Source organism: Ictidomys tridecemlineatus, chromosome 8 (genome assembly GCF_052094955.1).
Source record: "Ictidomys tridecemlineatus isolate mIctTri1 chromosome 8, mIctTri1.hap1, whole genome shotgun sequence".
Classification (NCBI taxonomy): Eukaryota; Metazoa; Chordata; class Mammalia; order Rodentia; family Sciuridae; genus Ictidomys; species Ictidomys tridecemlineatus.
This window is the reverse complement of record NC_135484.1, coordinates 99,944,407-99,964,449: the sequence shown is the minus strand read 5'-3', so window position 1 is coordinate 99,964,449 and position 20,043 is coordinate 99,944,407. Positions and strand designations below refer to the sequence as shown.

The 20,043-nt window shown below is 39.9% G+C and overlaps 1 protein-coding gene across 5 annotated transcripts in view; it reads left to right on the top strand.

Moving 5' to 3' along the window:
• Positions 1-15,485: 15,485 nt before the first annotated feature.
• The window catches only part of Paqr8 (progestin and adipoQ receptor family member 8), a 45,647-nt gene continuing 41,089 nt past the window's right edge, over positions 15,486-20,043 (top strand). For 3 of the 5 annotated variants that reach the window (XM_078019897.1, XM_078019900.1, XM_078019901.1), the window contains exon 1: positions 15,486-15,644. The gene's annotated coding sequence lies outside the window, so the exon portion shown is untranslated. The remainder of the gene's footprint in view (positions 15,645-20,043) is intronic. The other 2 variants (XM_078019898.1, XM_078019899.1) reach the window with 2 other exon arrangements.

Below are 20,043 nucleotides of genomic sequence, written 5' to 3'. Positions count from 1 at the left end.
TTTGAGATTGCTTTTTTTTTCACTTGGCCTGATTCCTTTGAGATCGATCCAAGTTGTGCCTTGTATTGATGGTTTGTCCTTTTTATTGCTGAGTAGAACTTCATGATGTGGATGTACCACAGTTTGTTCAACTTTTTTTTTTTTTAAGTTGAAGGACATTTGAGTTTGAGTTATTTCCAGTTTAGGACTGTTATGAATACAATTGCTATGAAAATTCATGTAAAGACCAAATGTAAACTAAACAAATGTTAGTTGCAGCCCACTAAACTGATTTCATGACAAACTAATGAACATGACCTGCAATTTTTTGTTTTTTTGTGACTCAGAAATGTTTATACTAGATAAAGAACCCTTGGATCTATTCAGACATAGAAATTCAGTATCTAGTATGCTTGTGCATATATAAAAGAAAAATATATATGAAATATATATATGCAATTAAAAAAAAGTATTTCCTGTAACAAGAACAAGGTTAGTTTAGCCACACTAACCTTGTTCTTGTTACAGGAAATACAAAAATAATGGTAATGGAAAGAGACAAATGACACTTTTACAGATGTAGAAGAGCGAGGTTTATTCAGCACTGGTGCAGGCTCAAAAGAGTTCTCTCTGAAGGCTGAGCACAGCCCTTTGTTCTCAGTATCTTTTGTACAGCACAGACTTGCAGGTTTCAAGACTTTCTCATGCATGTAGCCTTGATCTCACCTCCTTCCTTCAGGCAGCTCTGGTTCCTGCCACAGGTGCTGAGCAAGCATAATTACAGAAGCAGAAACTAGCATGTTGTAGCTCTTTACAAAGATAAAAAGAAACATCTTAGGAGGGAATTGCTGTTTCATTCTCAAACCAAAGACAGGTCTTGCTTTCCTCACACATGGCTCTACTTTTGTTCAGGCTGTCCTTTGTGCTCTCCCTAAAACTTTTTTGTCTATTGAAGTCCTACTTATTAATGTAAGTTAGAAATGTGTTTGAATATAAATAAGGGGAAACTTGACTACAGTACCTTCAATTTTTTTTCCTTGACCTAACAGGTATTGCTTAGATCAAGAATTGACAATTTCATGTAGGCTCAGATAGTAAAGATTTTAAGTAAATATTGCAGGATAATGAGGCAATTGAAGATATTATGGAGGCAGTGATATAACAGGAGAAAAAACTCCTTCACTGCCCCATTTGCTTGAGGTGGGCACACTTTGCAGCTAGTTATCTTCTCTTAGAGATATTCTTGGAAGAAAGAGCTTATTGGTTCAAGAAGGAGGGGTCTGGCCAGCTGAGTGCACAATGGGGATGGCAACTTCCATGGTCATTTTCACTCTGCCCCAGTGACACCTACAGTCCCATATGTCCTCGTCTATTCCTGGCAAGCCCAGCCCAAACAGCTTGGGCAGCTGATCAAGGCAGGGTGACTTTCAGGCTTACTAACTTTTGGACTGAGAGATTACTACCCAGTGCCCAGCAGTTGTCAATGGTAATTTCCCAGTGTATTTGTGGCAACAAGCTGGGCATTCAGCACTGACAATACATAGCTGTTCACTAGGAGATGAATGCTGAGAGCAGAAGGGGAAGTAAATGCAGAAGAGGATGGCCTGGCTCAGTCTTTATTGCCCACAGTGCTAGCCTGTTTAGGCAGTGCCCCTAAATCAAACAAAAGAGATTTGGCACAGGGATTGTAGTTGGACAACACTTTTTTAGAGCCAGGTAATTGTTTGTTATAGTTTGGGTGGCTTGAAGATACCAGGACTATCACCTCTGTGATTCTCTTGATCTTTCCCTCATGATCCCAAGATGACTGCTTCTGGACCAACCATAACATTTATACTCAAGTAAAAAGGAGGAAAAATAGGAAGAGACTATGATGGTCTTCTTTACTAGCAAAAAAAGATTTTTTTCCCCAAAGCTGCATACAGCAGATTTTCTTTAAGTTGCATGGGCCAGACTGGGTCTATAGCTCCAGTCTTAGGCAATGTTTAGTTTGGATTACATTTCCATCCCTGTGGCCATAGGGTAGGAAATTATGATTGGCCAGTCTGAGACCATTCCCTTCCCATAAATGAGGGGATAAGATTGTCAGCACTACAAGGTGAGGACAGGGGTGAATTCGGAATCACTATAAGTTTACTAAATTGAAGTATGATTGTGAAGTCATTATACATGGATTTTTTAAATACTGCTACCCTGGCAGAATTCTGGGCAGTATAAAAAAAATGAGTAAATGTTTTTACCTTTGAGAAGTATATAGCCTGGGAAAAACAATAGTTATTTGGTTAAATATAACTATTTTGGTGACAAATGAAAAATGTGTAATAAAATATGAAAGACATGAAATTCTGAATAAAAGGCTCAGAAGTTAAGTCTACAGTATATTTTGCATAAATGAATTGAAACAAAGAAATTTAAATGCTGTATCCACAGGTGCATTGAAAGTTGTGACCCAGATGAGGTAAAAATGCAGAGCTCTTCCTTACCTTGAGAGGACTGATCCCACCTCCTGAGTTTATCCAGTTTGGAGTTTTAGAATATGCTCATGGACCAGAGATACTGGGTCCTGACAGACCTGGGGAGTGTTTGCAGGCTGTGATTTTGTTTCACCTGGGCACACTCAGAACATCAGCTAGACGTTAGGCATTTACTACACCTGGAAGGACACATGTTACCATCAGCCTGTTTGGGACTCAGCCAATCAAAGAACCATTTCACACCCTGTGCTATAGGACATCCCTGATGACTCAAGACATTCTAGGTTTCCTCATTTTCCAAGTTTACCCCAAGATGAAGAATGCAAAAAGTGGCCGTGGAAACCACAATGAAATGAGAAGATGGTTTGTCCTGATAAGGTGGAGTCATCACATAGAAATGGTCAGAGGGCTTGGCAGCTGCAAAGCAAAGAGCAGGAAATCCTTTTAATGTATCCTAGCCAGTTCAGTTTTGTCTTTATTTAACAATTATTGCATTCAACCACTATACCACAAGGCACATCAATCCCTGCTTGTCCACCACAGTTGAAATCTCCTAGCAATCGAACAAGCATTGATTCAGTATGGCCATGCACCCATTAAACTGCAGTTATACTTTTCTTGCTAATCAAAATAATCCGAAAAACAGTAAGAACATTGGTTCATATTTCTGTGAAATTAAATAATGCAAACATTTCCCATCTTTGCACAATGCCAGGGCTGTAAATTGAAGGAGAGGGTGCTTAAGGGTAAGACTCATGGAGTGAAAGAGACCCACAGTCTCCACCCTGACATCTATGTGAAACCACAAGGTTCTTTAGCTTTCTGGATCTGTTTTCTCATCTATCAAATGATAATGTAATTTCTACCATCTCTTCCATTCATTTTTTTTAAGTCTTTATGCCTATATTAAAAGCATTCTGAATGCGTTTAGCTCTTTTGTTTATAGGTAACAAAAACTCCCTTGAGCTGGTCAAAGCTAAAAAGAGGTATTTATTAGAAACTCTACTGTACAAGGAATGGCATGTTAGTAAACTTTCTTTCACTCAAAGAAAATCAATTTCTGTTCCTCCCTCCCATTGTGCTGGCAGGAACATGAGAGATGAGGTGTGTGCAGGTGCAGGGGTATGGATCTGAGAAGAAGAAATATTCAAAATATTTTATGATCACAGGAGCCACAAAGGTGCAAACCAGCTGAACATCAATCATCCTGGGTGAACAGGGTGGGGAATTGGCAGAATGGGGGAGGGGTGAGAGGAAAATAATAAAACACAGGTATCTCTTTTCCTTTCTGATTCTTTCCCCCCAATAAACTGTAATATTAGCACCTCGACACATGAACAGCACATAAAGATAGATGAGCATTAAAGGAACTCCAGGGCTGACGCAGCCAGCTGGCAAGAATGAAGGGGAACCAGGGCCTTAAATGCCCCTACGACTCCAGCTTTATCTCTTGAACTGCTTTCTCTTTAGTACTATTTCACTGGTTTCCTTCTCTTACCTGCTCAGCTTAGTTTTGTCTGGTTTTCCAGTTTGCAAACTTCTAGTATCTTCTGAAATCACTTTCTGTTGTTGTATAATATATCACATAGGCTAAGGATAAGCCAAATCCAAATTCCCCATAGAGGAATGTAACTGGAAAAGCTTGGGTCATATGTTCTTTACTTGAAGAATCTAATTGTGACAAAGGTGGCATATTGGGGGAAAAACCTCTGCTGGAATCCTAGAGCTTTTTGTATGTAGTTGGTGGCACAGGAAGTGTATTGAAAATATTTAAAAACTGATATGATGATCTGGGTACTAAGCATTGAGAATAGATGCCAGCCGTAAGCTACTTATTGGTCCTAGAGCTGGACCAAAGCATTCTAAGCTGGATATTGTTCTGGGATAGGGGAAAAGGACGAGTTCTAAGAAAAGGCAGAATAATTGTTGTGACTTGAGTTAATTCAAGAGCAGTCCATTATAGAATCTATTATAGAAAAAAAATATATAGTCAAACCCATTTAAAAAAACAAAATTGTAATGTTTCTGGAAACTTTGCAGTAATTAGAGAGATTAAGTACCATTTTGGTTTCTATTCAATTGTAGATAAGAATCTCATATAATAATATGCTGAGTTTTGCAAATAGTAAAAGAAAAACACAGCATGAGATAGATCCCCCTTACCTTACCAGGAATTTTCAATGACAGAGAAGTAAGATGGAGATTTTACAGAACCTGGAATGTAATCATGTAGATCACACAGTGAGTGCCCTAGGAGTCAGAGCAAAGAGATTCCTGGGAGTCTAGACTGTTCAAGGGCACCTTCAGGAAGTAGCTGAGGATATTTTCTATGTTTTTTTTTTTTTTTTACATAAAGGCTTTCCAAATTCTATGAGTTGATGAAGGCACCCATCTTTTGGACTCTGAGAGACATACTCAAAGGTGTGGGAGAGTCTCCTAAGTCTAGGATGAGAATGCAAAAAAACTTTGCTAAAGATTAAACACCAGCAAAGTGTGAAGATGCATGCCTTTAGTAACAAGTACTCCTGAGGCGGAGGTAGAGGATCACTCAAGCCCAGGAATTTGAGACCAGCCTGGGAAGTACCTGGAGACCTCATCTTGAAAACAAAACAAAAACTGATTGAACACCAGCCTTCTGAATACAGTACTGAGACATCCTATAAAATAGGTGGACCTTGAAATGTCATGCTAGGTGGAAAAAGTAAGACTCAAAAGTCACATTGTATGTAGTATGATTCCGTCTATAAGAAGTATCTAGAAGAGGCAAATCCATAGACTCAGAAAGATAATTCATGGTTGTCAAGGGGCAGTGGAAAGAGGGAATGAAGAGTGACTGCAAATGGGGCATGGGATTTCTTTTGAGGTTGATGGAAATGTTCTGGAGTTAGACAACCAATGATAAGGGCGATACAACCTTGTGAAGATACTAAAAATCACTTAGTGAATTTCATGGTATTGCACATAGATTTCAATAAACAATAAAAGCAGTAACAAAACCCAAAGCTACCAGCTTTCTGTTAGAAATAACTTCTGTGTCTTTCATCCCCTTTGCTTCATTCTCTATATTTGTCCTACCCACACCTGTGCTATGAATGTCCACCTATTCACTGACAGCCACCTAATCTGTCTTACCAGACTAAAATCCTCCCCTGGGCTTGAGTTACAGCTAAATATCTTCCCTCAAGATCCTAGAGACACCCCAAACCTAATGAGATGAAAACAAAACTGCAGTTTGGGACTCAAAACTTCTTTTCCTCCTTTGCTCCCTCTCTTAGATGGTAGCTACCCTAACCACCACTCTTTCAGGCCATGACTGTGAGTCATTCTTTACGTCATTCATTTGTTGGTCCATTCAGCCAGTCACCTGTGTCTATCAGGCACTGTGTGTTTTAGACTTCATGGAGTGGCACAGAAGACTTTAGTAAGAAATGCTAACACAGTGAGATGTGAATTCAGTGTTGGAAATACAAGGATCTACATGAACGCAGAGCATAGGAACCCCACCTTCTACCTCTTGTCAATCACTAAACTCTATTGATTTTGCCTTCTAGATACCTCTTGAATCTTGGCATTTGCTTGGTCATCCACAACACCTCACCTTTCTTCTGGCTCTCCAACTGCTCCCAAACTTGTCTTCTTGTCCCCATTTGTCATGTCCTCAGCCTTCTCCACCACTACCAATAGCAAGATTTTTCAAAAACTAAACATCATGTAAGTTCCCTGCTTATAACTTTTTATCTCTCATACCAAACACCCCAATACCTGAAGGCTATAAAATAGTCCCTTCAGAACAAAGGCCTACAAAAATAGTGCTAATGATATGAAGTGGGGTTACCTCTTTTCCCTACCTCTGGGGAAAATCTTCGTGTAGTTCAAGTTCCTTCCTAGAACATGCAAAGTTCTTCATTCATAAGACCTCTGTTTACTTCTCAAGTGTCACATCTTGTCAGATGGGATGTATTTTCTTTGTTCTCAGTCTCTCCCAATCCCCACAGGCTGTGCATCACCAAGCTGAGAATACTACCTAAGGTAGAGAAGTTGTCAGATTTTCTTTTAATATAATAATTTGCTATAATCCCAGCGACTCAGGAGGCTGAGGCAGGAAGCACTCAAATTCAAGGCCGAAACATAACAAGATCCTATTTCAAAATAAAAAACAAAGAGGGCTTGGGGTATAGCTCAATGGTAGAGAACCCCTGGGTTCAATCCCCAAAATAATAATAATAATAATAATAAAATAAGCAAATGCTTTGTTAGCAGGTAGCTAAACTAGACCACGTGGAAGACCTGATGATCTTCTTTAGATATTTGACCCTGAGACCAGTTCATGGGCTCTCTTCCCCAACCTCTAGATTTGAAGCTTCTGACCCAGTCCAGCAGCAGAAGTGAATAAAAAAAAACTAAGACAGTTTTATAAGAAGAGGTGGAGTCCTGAGCAGAGCTGGAAGACGAGAGAATGAGAAAATTTAAATGGATTAAAGAACTGGAGAAGGAGAGAGGAGAGGAAATCAGAGAGGAAAGATGACTGGTTGACCTTTGCTCCTACAAGGCCACAGGGCCACTGTGGAAATGGATGCTACACATGGGTGCTAGTTAGAGGGACTGGTGGGGTGAGTGGGGAGGAGCCCCTCTTGAACACCTATTTTACTAAGGATTTTACATGAGTCAGAACATCCCCTGGAGCCAAAAATAAAGGACTGTGTTTACTTTTTTTTACATTCCCTATGTATGATTAAGTGATTCATAGTAAAAGCATTTGGTCATGGACTGTTCTGTCTCCCTTCTGTGTTGAAGGAGGTGAGCAGGAGTTGTACCCATACGTGCCCTACAAGCTGGCCATTGTCATTTCCTGCAAGTGTTGTGCTGCTATGTGCCTCTGTGCTTTCTGCACTTGCTGCCCTTGGCTTGGAAGCCTTTCCACACCTATTGTCCACATATCAGACTCAGCTTCATGACTCACCTTAGAGCTGTTGCTAACCCTCCCAGCACTAAAACATGAGGTGACTAGAGAGCTACATGACCCTTTTGTTTTCCCTAACTTCCAGTGTACCTCTCTTAAGTCCTGTAACACAATACTGTGATTATTTGTTTAAATATGTCTTCTCTACTAAATGGGAGGGTGGGGATTGCATTATATTAATCTCTTTATCTGGGTCTTAGTACCTAGGAGGTTTCCAATCAATATTTCCTGGATAGACAAAAGAATTAATAATAGAATATTGCATATTGAATAACAGCATTGTGTCTCTTTGTCCCCAGACTAATTCTTATTCAGGGTTCCCAGGGCATCCTAATAAGGTGCTTTCCTTCTAACCTATGTTAGAAATATAGAGGGATCAGAGCTCGTTGGATTTGTCTAAAGAGGAAGAGAGAGATTTAAAGCAGGTCCCATCCTGCTGCAAAGTTTGCCGGACACAGTCACAAAAAAAATTTAGAGCAGCTGACATAATTCTCTTTCAGCTTTGATTTAATAGATAGGACAGAGATGTTGCCTTTAAAGAGGAATGTGGGAGGAAGGGAGACTGCTCAGATCCAGCGCAACTTGTTGAAGGAGCCAGTTGTGCCCATTAAGTAGTGAGGAGAAGGGACACATTGCCTATGTGTCCCCTCAGTGTCCCCTCCAAGAGCCTCTCAGGTTCCTGGAAGTTTGAGTGTGTGGAGTCTGACCCCTCTGCCACCCATTCCCGCTGCACCATTAATGATGGAGTATTCTGACAGTTTATGGTCGCCTTTAGCAGCTTACCTCCTTTAGCATCTAATTTGAGAGACAATAAAGATTCCTATTTGTTGTTGTTATGAGCTCGTAAGCCCAGGCTGCTCACAAAGCACCCATACATCACCATTGCAATTGCTATAATTGACTTCACTATATTTTTGTCCTATGATAATATGTAATTAATTGTAGCCCATTAGAATTATACTTTGGTACAGAGCAATGAACAACAGCATTCGTTCATTTATGTATTTATTTTATTAAGGACATTTAAAAAATACTAAAAAATTAAGTTTTGGAAATGTCATTACGTATGTACAGCTTTTTCTTTCTCTTTTTTTCTTATTTTGATATGTATATTTATTTAATCATGCTGCACGATATTCTGCTTTGCCTTGCGAAATTATAGAAAAACAGATTGCATATTTCTCCGTGTCATGTGTTCTATATGATTTTTGAAGACTGTAAGTATTCCATCACATGCATGATTAAGTAGAGTTAATTTAGTCTCCAGTCATCATATTTTACTTCAGGGACTACATACCCTGTGAGCTTCCTGCTAGTACTTCCCTTTAGTGTTGCCAAAATTCTAAGACTTTGGTTAAAATCCCCACGCCGTCAGGTGATTCTTGGACACTCTCAGAAACATCAGGGCGAAAAACCCAACAAAGCCTGGTCAGACTCCACAAAGTTGGGCCTTTGTATCCAGAGTGGTTTTCAGGGTCCTTCTCAGATGCTCAAGAGAGGAGAATTTTACCTTACTTTGATCTATACAGGATGTTCCTTCAGTGGGCCAAATTCTTGCCACTCAGTTTACTTCAGTTTAATTCAATACTTTAAAAAATTGAGTAGTCTACTACTTAGCACATCCTATCAGGGACTCAGAATTACTCCTGCTCATTCTTTTTTCTTAGTGTCTCCCTTTCTTTCAGATGGGGACACATGTTTCTCCTTAATTGCTTTTCTGTCCTCATTGTTTTCATCCCTGGTGTATATCTGTTTCTTCTAGTCCATTTCTAGATCATTGTAGCATCCTCCAAGGGTTCTGGAGCAAATGATCATGAACTTCTTGGCCAAGTAGATTCCTGATGTGCTAAGCGGTCACATTATTTTTTCAGCACACATTATGTGCTATGTCATATGGGTATGACTGTGAATATCACGTGCATAAATCTAATTCTGTAGGAGCTTACAGTCTAATGGAGGAGCCAAAGAAGTAAAAAGAGAAATATAAAATAATCCATATGTATCACAAGAGAAATCAGCTCAAGATGCTACATCAAGATGCTGAACAGAGGTCACCCTTGGCCAAACCCAACACTTTTCCATCATCCATAGGGATACAAATATGAACTGAAGAAGACTCCCCGTACATCTGTTCCTGTCCTGTGACTTTACCTCAGTCTCATCTATTTTGAGAGGCCTTACAGATGGCCAGTTCTGGCTCCCCAGCTAACCTTTCCACAGTGAAACCAGACTCAGTAAACATGAGCTGAATTATACTGGTCAATTGTTGGATTGATTTTTTTTTTCTTTTTAAATCATTAAAATCCTGAAACCAAGCCAGAATCAAGCATGAATAATGCAATTGTTACTCTTCTTGTCCAAGATTGCCATTTTCATCTTCCCATTCTATTAAAAGGGACTGAGAGCCAAGATAAGTCTTCCTGAGATGGGCTTCAACTAAAGAGCTATGGACAGAACACTCTGTCCCTGTGGGGGATTCTGACCCTCAGCAGTCCAACAAAGGGCAATCTGTGCCTTTGCTCATTAGCCTAACTGAGAAGATAAATGATGGACCGCAATGAGCCACTGGGAGTTGCGCACTTCTATGCAGTTATCAGCACACTAACTGGATGTGTGACAAAGCCCAGGAATTCAGGCCTCAGTTTTCTCATCCTGTGCGAGTTTACGCAACTCTCCTTCTCTGGTCCTGAATCTGAGAAAGTTCCCTCCAAAATCTTCTTTTATAACATTGTCCAGATTGAAATGGAATTGAGCTGAGTAAAAAACATTTTATTTCTCCAAATTTTTGGCATCAGTCTGAAGTTCAATTCTTCTCATTTTCCATATGCTCAGGGGTTGTGCACCTCTTTCTCTCCCCGAGGATATAATGAATAAGAATCTTGAGCAAAATGAATGAAATGAATGAAATTGACAAGACCTTTAAAGAGCGGGAGTCATAGCCATTCATTATGAGGCTTTTTAGTTACAAATATCCATATTTTTGCCATTAAAACTGTGACACAATTATGCACTGTATTTCCTAAATTTTTGTTTAAGAGCCAGTGTGAGAATTAACACACACATTAAATGTTGTTGCAATTTAGGAATTCACATTACTTTGTTAATAATATAAAAAGTTCCTGATTGGTCATTTTATCATTCATTCCTATAGTTTGGCATCTGAAACTCTTCAATCACAAACTAGTTACAGCAGAGAGTGGGAGATCAGATGTAAGGCATCATAATTTTAAAGTTTACTGAGGGCCCAGGAACAATTTCTCCATCTTCTCTTTTGTTTATAGTAGTCAATTGACTTGCTCTCATAATTGTTATTTAGAAGTGAAAAGGAAAAAAAAACAGAGTGAAAAACTGTAGAAGAAAATCAAATTAGCTTTAGGGAGCCCCAACCATTCTATCACTAAATTAGATAAAATAGCCACACGGTACAAGGAAACTATTATTCTTATTTATTTTAAAACTGATTGAACCATAGTTCTTCAGCATCCTGTATGTGAAAGAGGTGAACTTAATATCATAGCTGCTTTCCCCAGTTGGCTGTTGGCAGGGAGTCTCAATAGGAGAACCAGGATGGAGGCTTCTTTCATGATGGAATGTCAAGGAATCAATAGATTTGATTTCAGGATTCAGAAGTATAGATGTTCAGGTTTCTCCAAATTCTTCCCAAGTAGTTCCCTTAAGTAGTATATTTTCTTCAAGTAGAAAGTATTGAAACAAAGATCTCATAAATAACACTTGAATTAAGGAATTGCCTTTTTACCCACACTTATCACCATATCATGTGATAGGCACAATGCTGAGTGCATAACAGGGGTCATTTTATTTAATTTGAGCAGTAACTAGATGCAGGGGTAGGATGATGCTTACAGCTACAGCTACAAATCCTGAAATGCAAAAAGGTTCAATTATTCACTGAAGGTTCTAACAGTAGTTCTGGATCTCAAACTCAGGCTGAGCTAACTTCCAAGCTCACACTTTTAACCAGTATTCAAAGTGCTCTCCTTTTCTTTGCCATGGTAGTCTTTCCATAAGATGTAAAAAGGAGTAGTTTTGATTTGCATTTCTCTAATTACTAGAGATGATGAACATTTTTTTCATATATTTGTTGATCAATTCTATTTCTTCTGAGAAATGTCTGTTCAGTTCCTTAGCCCATTTATTGATTGGGTTATCTTTTCTTTCTTTCTTTCTTTCTTTCTTTCTTTCTTTCTTTCTTTCTTTCTTTCTTTCTTTCTTTCTTTTTGGTGTTATTGTTTTTGAGTTATTTATATATCCTGGAGATTAGAGCTCTTTCTATCTGATGTGCGTGTAGTAAAGATATTCTGCCACTCTGTAGGCACTCTCTTCATGTTCTAGTTTCCTTTGCAGAGAAGAAGCTTTTTAGTTTGAATCAATCCCATGTATTGATTCTTGATTTTATTTCTTGCACTTTAGGAATGTGGTTAAGGAAGTCAGAATGTAATCCAACATGATGAAGATCTAAGAAACTAAAAGACACTTCTCAGAAGAAGATATACATTCGATTGACAAATATATGAAAAAATGTTCAACTTCTCTAGTAATTAGATCATGCAAATCAAAACTACTCTAAGATTTCATCTCACTCCAGTTAGAATGGCAATTATCAAGAATACAAGCAATAATAAGTGTTGGCGAGGGTGTGGAGAAAAATGTACACTCACACATTGCTGGTGGCACCGTAAATTGCTGCAACCCCTATGGAAAGCAGTATGGAAATTCCTTAGGAAATTTGGAATGGAACTATCATTTGACCCAACTATCCCACTCCTCAGTCTAACCTAAAGAACTTAAAAGCAGCATACTATAGTGATACAGCCACATCAATGTTCATAGCAGTTCAATTCACAATAGCTAAACTGTGGAACCAACCTAGATGCCCTTCAACAGATAAATGGATAGAGAAACTGTGGTGCATATATACAATGAAATATTACTCATCGTTAAAAGAGAATAAAATTATGGCATTTGCAGGTAATGGATGGAATTGGAGAATATCATGCTAAGCGAAGAAAACCAATCCCCAAAAAGCAAAGGCCAAATGTTCTCTGATAAGTGGATGCTGATCATAACGGGGGAGGGGTATTAGGAGAATGGAGGAACTTTGGGCAAAGGGGAGGGAGAGAAGGAGAGGGGGCATGGGAGCAGGAACCATGGTGGAATGTATGACTGCACATGTGGTGTGACTCTACATTGTTTACAACCAGAGAAATGAAAAGGTATACTCTATTTGTGTATAATGAATCAAAACGCATTTTGCTACTATCATGTATAACTAATTAGAACAAATAAAAAAGATGTAAAAAGGAAAACAATAATAACTAGAGCTTTTAAACAATTCTATATATTGTATAAGTTTCCACTAGTAGGTCTTATTATAGGTCTCATTTAGGATGGACCAGTAGAAACCAATATAGACCAGGATATTTCCAGGCAAATGATTTTATCTCAGCCACACTTCCAATTCTTCATGTTTCCATCCCTTTGTACTTCACATGAATGTATGAAATTTAGTAACAAGATGCCATCACATGCACTTGAAGCTCCTTGGAAAGGGATGCCATGTAAACACAAAGTAAAAGTATTATAAAAAACAGTGTCAGTCTAGTATGTATACCACAAAAAATAGACCAAATTATTTTGTTAGAGATAGGGACAAAATAACTCTTTAATTTTGCATATCTTTTTAAAAATCATTTTGCATGTTGCCCATGTCTGTGGCTTTCAAGGGCAATCTGAAAGGGAAGTGGTGACTGGTCAGCCTTCTTATTGAGAACATACTGCAATATCCAAGATTTTTTTTGCCTATTTCCAGCTTTTTTTAGAAAAATCCCAGGTCAAATTTTATTTCACAATTGGAAAGTTACATGAAGAGAGGTTTGGCAGTGCAATTCCTTCCATAGACCAAAGAGCATCTTGATTTTTTAATTCAGGATTAATAGGCTTTAATTATTATTCAAAAATAGAAATAATAATAAATTATTATTCAAAAATCACTCTCAAACTCTTTTTTCCAGAATTACCAAAATATTACTTTCCGCCTAAAGTGAAGTAGGCTATCACCTTACAGTGGAAAATGGAAGGGGCTTGCATGGAAATCAAGTAGGGTTTTTTTGTTTTTGGTACTAAAGATGGAACCCAGGGGTACTTTACCACTGAGTCACATCACCAGTCCTTTTTTTTTTCTTTTGAGACTGGTTCTCACTAGGTTGCTTATGGACTCGCTAAATTGCTGAGGCTGTCCTGGAACTTGTGATACTCCCGTCTCAGCTTCCTGAGTCACCGAGATTAGGAAACCAAGTAATTTTAACAGGCATAAAGCGCCTGCTTTTTTGTTTTGTTTTGTTTTATCTCTGCCCCCCCACCCCCACCCAGGGTCTCCCACACTGAGCTATATCCCTAGCCCTTTCCATTTTTTTTTTTTTTAATTTTGAGACAGGATCTTACTATGCTGCCCAGGTTGGCCTCAAACTTGCAATCCTACTGCCTCAGTTTCTGGTGTAGTTGGGATTTCAGGTGTTTGACACCAAGCTCTAGGAGAAATTACTATTCTTAATTTAGTGGCTCCAGATAGCTTCATTTGGTAAACAAAACTTTCTCTCACATAGATACCAATGCCTGACATCCATTACACTTTACATGTAGGCTTACACCTGCCTTTTGATAAAAGGTGAAAAAGAACAGTTGAAAAGGGATTAGAGGATTTGTTAGTCTCCTAGTAAAACTTCATACTCCAGATAGAGAAATCTGGAGGAAAAAAAAACATGCAAGAACATCAACAATGCGTTTCACAGCTTCTCTGTTCTTACTGGATAGATCATTGTAGTTGGACTGAGACTGTGAATAGGACTTTTGATTTCCTGGCCTGTAATTTTGTTTCTTGAGAGGCTCAGAGTGGCAGAGGAGGGAGTTTTCACCTTCTCTTCATCAACTCTGTTGTACAATTGTAATCTTGGCTTAAAAACAAATGAATGCCAATTAAGGTTAAAGGCCCATATTTTTGAGGATATGGAAGAAGTTCCCTGACAATTTTCCTGATTCTGACTGTGCTTCAAACCTGCCAAGTAACTGCTCAGTCTAAAATGTCTTCATTTATGGAATTGAAATAGTCCTGTTAGATAATCTGCTTTCTTTGTTTCATGATGTTTTGCTGAGGATAAATCAAATAATGACTTTAAAAATGTTTTGAACAGGAAAAACATTATAAAAAGTGTGAAATGTAGTTAGACGTGTCACTAAAACAAGGTAGTATAAGGGAAAAGTTCTAGGAATCAACGGACCAAAATTAGGCCTGTCACAGAATAGTGAGATGAGGTGGGTGGAACCCCTATAGTAACATTAATAACAGCCCATTCCGCAGGATTGGATCTGTTTCTTTTCTTTAAAAAATACAGACTGCTCTGTAACAGCAAAACCAATTCGATTGGTTAACTGATGGTCCTTCTACTTAAGTGTATTTTTCTCATGGGAAAATAGAGCATTGTGGGTGAGGGGCAAGTCGGGTCACTGGTGCCAGGACCTAATGGAGTTCTCTATATGGAAGACGGGTTGGTAGAAGTGGGTTTCTTGGCCTGATGGTGTAAGATGTGGGTTTGTGTGATAAGCCTTGCACGCGTGTGTTTGCAAAGACCTTCGTGATGTGTTACAGCATGATTTATTTCATGGGCATGACCCTCAATGCTCACAACAGGGCGGTGAAAGAATGAAGGCCAGGACTTAAGTCAGTCTTGAAATGGCAGCTTAGGTTTGTTGTTTTCCCTCCCGAGAGATTTGGGAAACAGCCCCCTGGGATGGGTTCCTGGAAAGAATCTTAAGTGCGGTTGGCTGGTCCTATCCTCAACCCACGGATTGTTGTTGTTGTTGTTGGGGTTTTTTTGGTTTGTTTGTTTTTTCTTTTGCAAAGGTGATTACAAGAGTCTGAGCCCCCAGTGGAAGGAAGCAGCGTCAGTCAACTTCCTTGGCAGCAGTGGCGGCTGCAGTCGGGTGTGCGCTGGGGCTGCGCTGGGCCTCGCTGGGCTGCGCTGGGCTGCGCATCCCGCCCCTGGGCCGAGAAGGGGCGGAGCCAGCGCTCGCAGATCTCCTCCTCCCGGCCGCTCCCCCGTGCTGAGTCCTCGGCAGTCAGTCGCCTGCAGGAGGCTGGTAACCGGGAGCTGAGCTGGGAGTTCAGGCTGGACCCGGCCGGGCTGCGCGCACCCGTTCGGCCGCCGCCGCTGCGGGTGAGTCCCGCCGCCGAAGGCGAAGAGCGGGCAGGGCTGGGGATCAGGACGGGGATGCTGAAGAGCCTCGGGCCGGAGTTCAGCAGGCGGGGATGGCAGGATCGCGCCATTGGGGAGTTACAGGACTAGAGGCTGAAGGGGGGTCCAGAACCGCAATGTTGGGGAACCCGAACCCGGGGCTAGGGTTAGGACGCCGGTGTTGGAGAGTTTCAGTAACCGAACCTAGAAGGCAGAATACCGGGCAAGACTGTGGTGTTGGGGAGCCCAGAGCTCGGAAAGGCTGGGGTGGTGGTGGTGGGGGTTGTCTGTGATATTTGGGAGCTACGGAGCCGGAGTCCTGAGAACTGGGGATGGGGTAGATGTCAGGATCGCGACACGCGGAAGATTGGGAGGGCGGAACGAGGGGCGCCCTGCCGGCATTCTTGGGGCGCCCTCCGCAGGACTGAGGGGAACTGAACCCGAGAGGGGAGTGCCCGGAGAAGAAGAACGGGGTGGGAGGGGGGACTCGAGGGAGGGAGCCCTGGAAAGAGCCGGGTTGGGCGGTGCGTGTAGCTTCTTGCTGGAAATATGGGGGTTCTTCTCCGAGAAGATGGAAGTGATGGGTGCAAAGATCCGAGCTGTGTTGAGAATTGGGGGCGGCTGGTTTATGGGCGGGGTGGTGGGTGGGGTTGGAGGGTGGAGAATGCTGCGGCTGGGTGTCGGAAGTGGCTAGTGGGGCTGGGACACAGGGAACCTGTCAGCCATGAGAAAGCAATCCTCTCCTGGAACCAGGTCGTTGACACCTCGAGAGGGCATCTGCTGGAGAGAGAAAGAATGGGTAACTCCAGAGAGAGAAGAGTAGGGAACCAAGGCTCTCAGACCTCCGGGAGGAACCTACTGGGAGTTACCTGTGGGCGCCCTGGTGTGAGGACCTGGAGGCGGCCAGAGCATCACAGCTTGCTGTGTAGCTGCGTGCGCCCCTGGTACTGATGGACAGGAGGAAGGCCAAGGAGACCTGCGGTCTGGATTGGGCTGTTTATCTTGTTCTAAATTGTACCTATATTTCTGACCTGGCTTAAAAATTATTTATTCCAGGGACCCGATCAGAAGAGTCTGTGATAGAAATAATAGTTACGGAGTGAGATTTCAAATAAACAGATAATATCTATAGTATGTGTACTTTAGGCGTAACTCATATAATAAATGTGTGTGTAATTTTTAGATACACACACTACTTGCTCCTCTGCTTCCTCAGAGGCTGTTTTGGAGTAAAAACTGGAGGAGACCGACAACACACACACACACACACACACACACACACACACACACCAGCCCACAAATGCACTACATTCCACAGCCCAGTAAACACGAGGTATTGTAGTTTGGGATTGTTTGTATCAGTGAAGTTTCTCTTTACTGCAGTTAATAGGAAGTTGCCTGTATGGAAGGTCGACTGCCCTTGACTGCCCTGTTAAGATCAGCCACAGCCTGTACCCATCCCTGAGCTGCTATACCCTGGGCCAAGTCAACTGAAACGGAGCCAGACTGCTTGGCCTTAGCACTTAATGGGATGGGGTAACCAAGTGTGTATATAAAAACGATCAGATGGCAGAGCTTGATCTGATAGTTTATTTTTTTATTTTCTGTTGTCTTGGGTGCACAACTCCCTTCAATTATTTAAATAATGTTTGACTACCTTTTATTAATATATCGTATATTGCTAATTGTGTATTGTAATTAGTTTATTTGCTCTAACAGCTACTCAGGAAGACCCAGGATCTGTGAATCCTGTTAAGTGGATTTATTCATTGCAAGATACCTAGGTTTGGGACAGAGAAAAGGTGTTCCCTCCTTCTTCCTTCTGTGCTAAGTGTATAGGTCCATCTTCTGACACACACTGAGATTGATGAACTTTCAAGGAGGAGTGTTTTGGCCACTAGCATTTGTTGCTGGTTCTGATCTCCCCAGCTTCTTCATAAAAAGGAAATTTCCTCAGTAATTATGCAAGTTAAAGGGAAAGGGAAGTATTCATTTTGCAAGTATCATTTTAAGACAAGTTTTGTTTCATTAAGGAGGTATATGTGTTATTAAGTGGTCAGAATCTTGCACCAAAAATCTGCATTATCATTGCAGCAGCATATTTATTCACTTGGGCATAAAGCTGGCTGATGCTTCCAATTCTTTATCCAAATGTTAAAATAAATATGCCAGTATTTATACATTCAGATGAGTATTTCTCCCTTTCAGATGTCTCCTCTTGGCAAACCACGTACTAATCTTAGTGATGCTGTCATTGCTGGGAATAATTTTGGAGCTCCTGCTTTGTAGTTGCCTTCTGAGTTTGCAGCACATTTACCAAATTGCCTCAGTGATGGTCAACCTTCTTCAGTTGGGAAGGAGCCAAACACCTAGTGGGGCCAACTTGGGCTTCTGGAGTAGAGAATTGAGGTTATAATATAAAGTGTGCCCATTAAAATAATGAAAATTCTCACGAAGGGCTGGTAATTCTAAAAGGTATATGTTTTCAGAATGGGAAAAATAATTACTCCAAAGTACAATCCTCACTTGGGTATTTATGCTCTAGTATGTGTGAGAATAAAACCTGGTTGTATCAGTTTATTGTTATACTTTATGGCATATTGGGCTAGAGGAAATAAACCTTTCTTTTTCCCCCTTCTTGATATTCTTTGCTAGGCAGTTTCCATTACAGCATATTTTCAGAAAGCAAAACAAATAAGAGACTTGTTTTCTCACACACAAAAAAGAAACTCAGAAAGCCACTTATTCCAAGTAATGCCTTGTTATTGAGTCTTCATATGAAAGAATTTTACAGAAGCAAGTGGAAGAGAATGATTTCTGAAAATTCCTTTCAACTTTAGGATTCTAGGCCATGCAACATGAGAAATTAACTGAACATGCAGCTTTTCTTCTATTTCCATAAATTCTACCCCCCCTTTTTTAGATTATATGTCATAAATTTTCAGGCAGTCATGGCTCAAATCTGATCTAGCTGTGGTCTTAGACAAGTTGTTTCACTTCTTTCAGCCTCAGTTTTCTTACCTTAAAAAGAAATTATTAATAGTTATGTGTCTCATGGGGTTGTGATAAAGATTAAATAAGATTTATACATGTAGAATACCTAGCTTGGTGCCTGACATATAATGAATGCATAGAGGGTCTATTTTTATTATTAAAATTATTTATTGGTAGCTTTATATAAACATTTCTTTGAATCCATGTGAAAACTTATAATTTTTCAAGTAACGATTTTCCTTTTATCTGAGTTGTAACAACTGAATATGTACATGATAATATTTTGTTTTTATCCTCTTATCATTTTAGGAGTGTTTAAAGGGCAACCTTAAAAACAACCAGTTAGTTACTTTATTTTGAATCCTGATGTTCTAAAAATGAATGTACCAGTTAGGACTATGCATTACAGTTTGATATGGTAGTTAAAATCTGAAGGAAAAATGAGTTTTAAAGCCTCTACTATAATTTTTTCCCTGATCCAATGAAAATATTTTTCTAATGAAATAGTTATCATTCTCTTGCCATATATTGAAAAGGATGATTCCAGTAAATATCCCTTTAGTTAAAACATGAGTTTGCTAGGCTTTGTTTTTTTAAAGGACATGGAAGAATGGCTTGTCACTAAATTCTCAGCTCTTTTGTAAATCTTGGTGTGAATTTTTTCAAATTTATGTATTTTACTTAATATATAGATATGTTAGCAAGATGAAAAACAATTTTATGCTAATTTTAATCAGATGTTAAGGGATTGCTATGAAACAGGTTGTGTTTCATGAAATACTCAACCTTTTATGAGAATTCCCTGGGTTTTAGCAAGTGCTAGAGTTGGAGAGAGACACAAGACACAGGCTTTGACCTCCAGAAGTTCACATAATGTGCTCTCTCATGACTGTACATTGTTGGTCAAAGGTTTTTCTCTTAATGGCTTATAGGGCTAAGCATTACTATGGATTTCACTGTAAGTTCTTTTCTTTCAATTTCCTGGAGAAGTCTAAACAGGTAGATCTCTCAAGAGTGTTCATTATTTTAAAAAAATATTTATTTTTTAGTTGTACACAACACCTTTATTTTGTTTGTTTATTTTTATGTGGTGCTGAGGATCAAACCCAGGACCTCACACGTGCTAGATGAATGCTCTACCACTGAGCCACAACCCCAGCCCTGAAAGTGTTAATATTTTTGAGGTTGATTAACTCTTTTAGGATGAGATCTCTGTGTATCTAGATGCTATGAAAAGAAGTGATATCTATGAAAGTACTCACTGAATTGTAACTCTAGCAATATTTTCCTGGAGGGTTGTGTGTGGTTCTTGCTTTCTCTTCTTAATGATGACTTATGTACTTGTCAAGTATGGAACATAATATACAGGGTGGTTTATCCCACCACA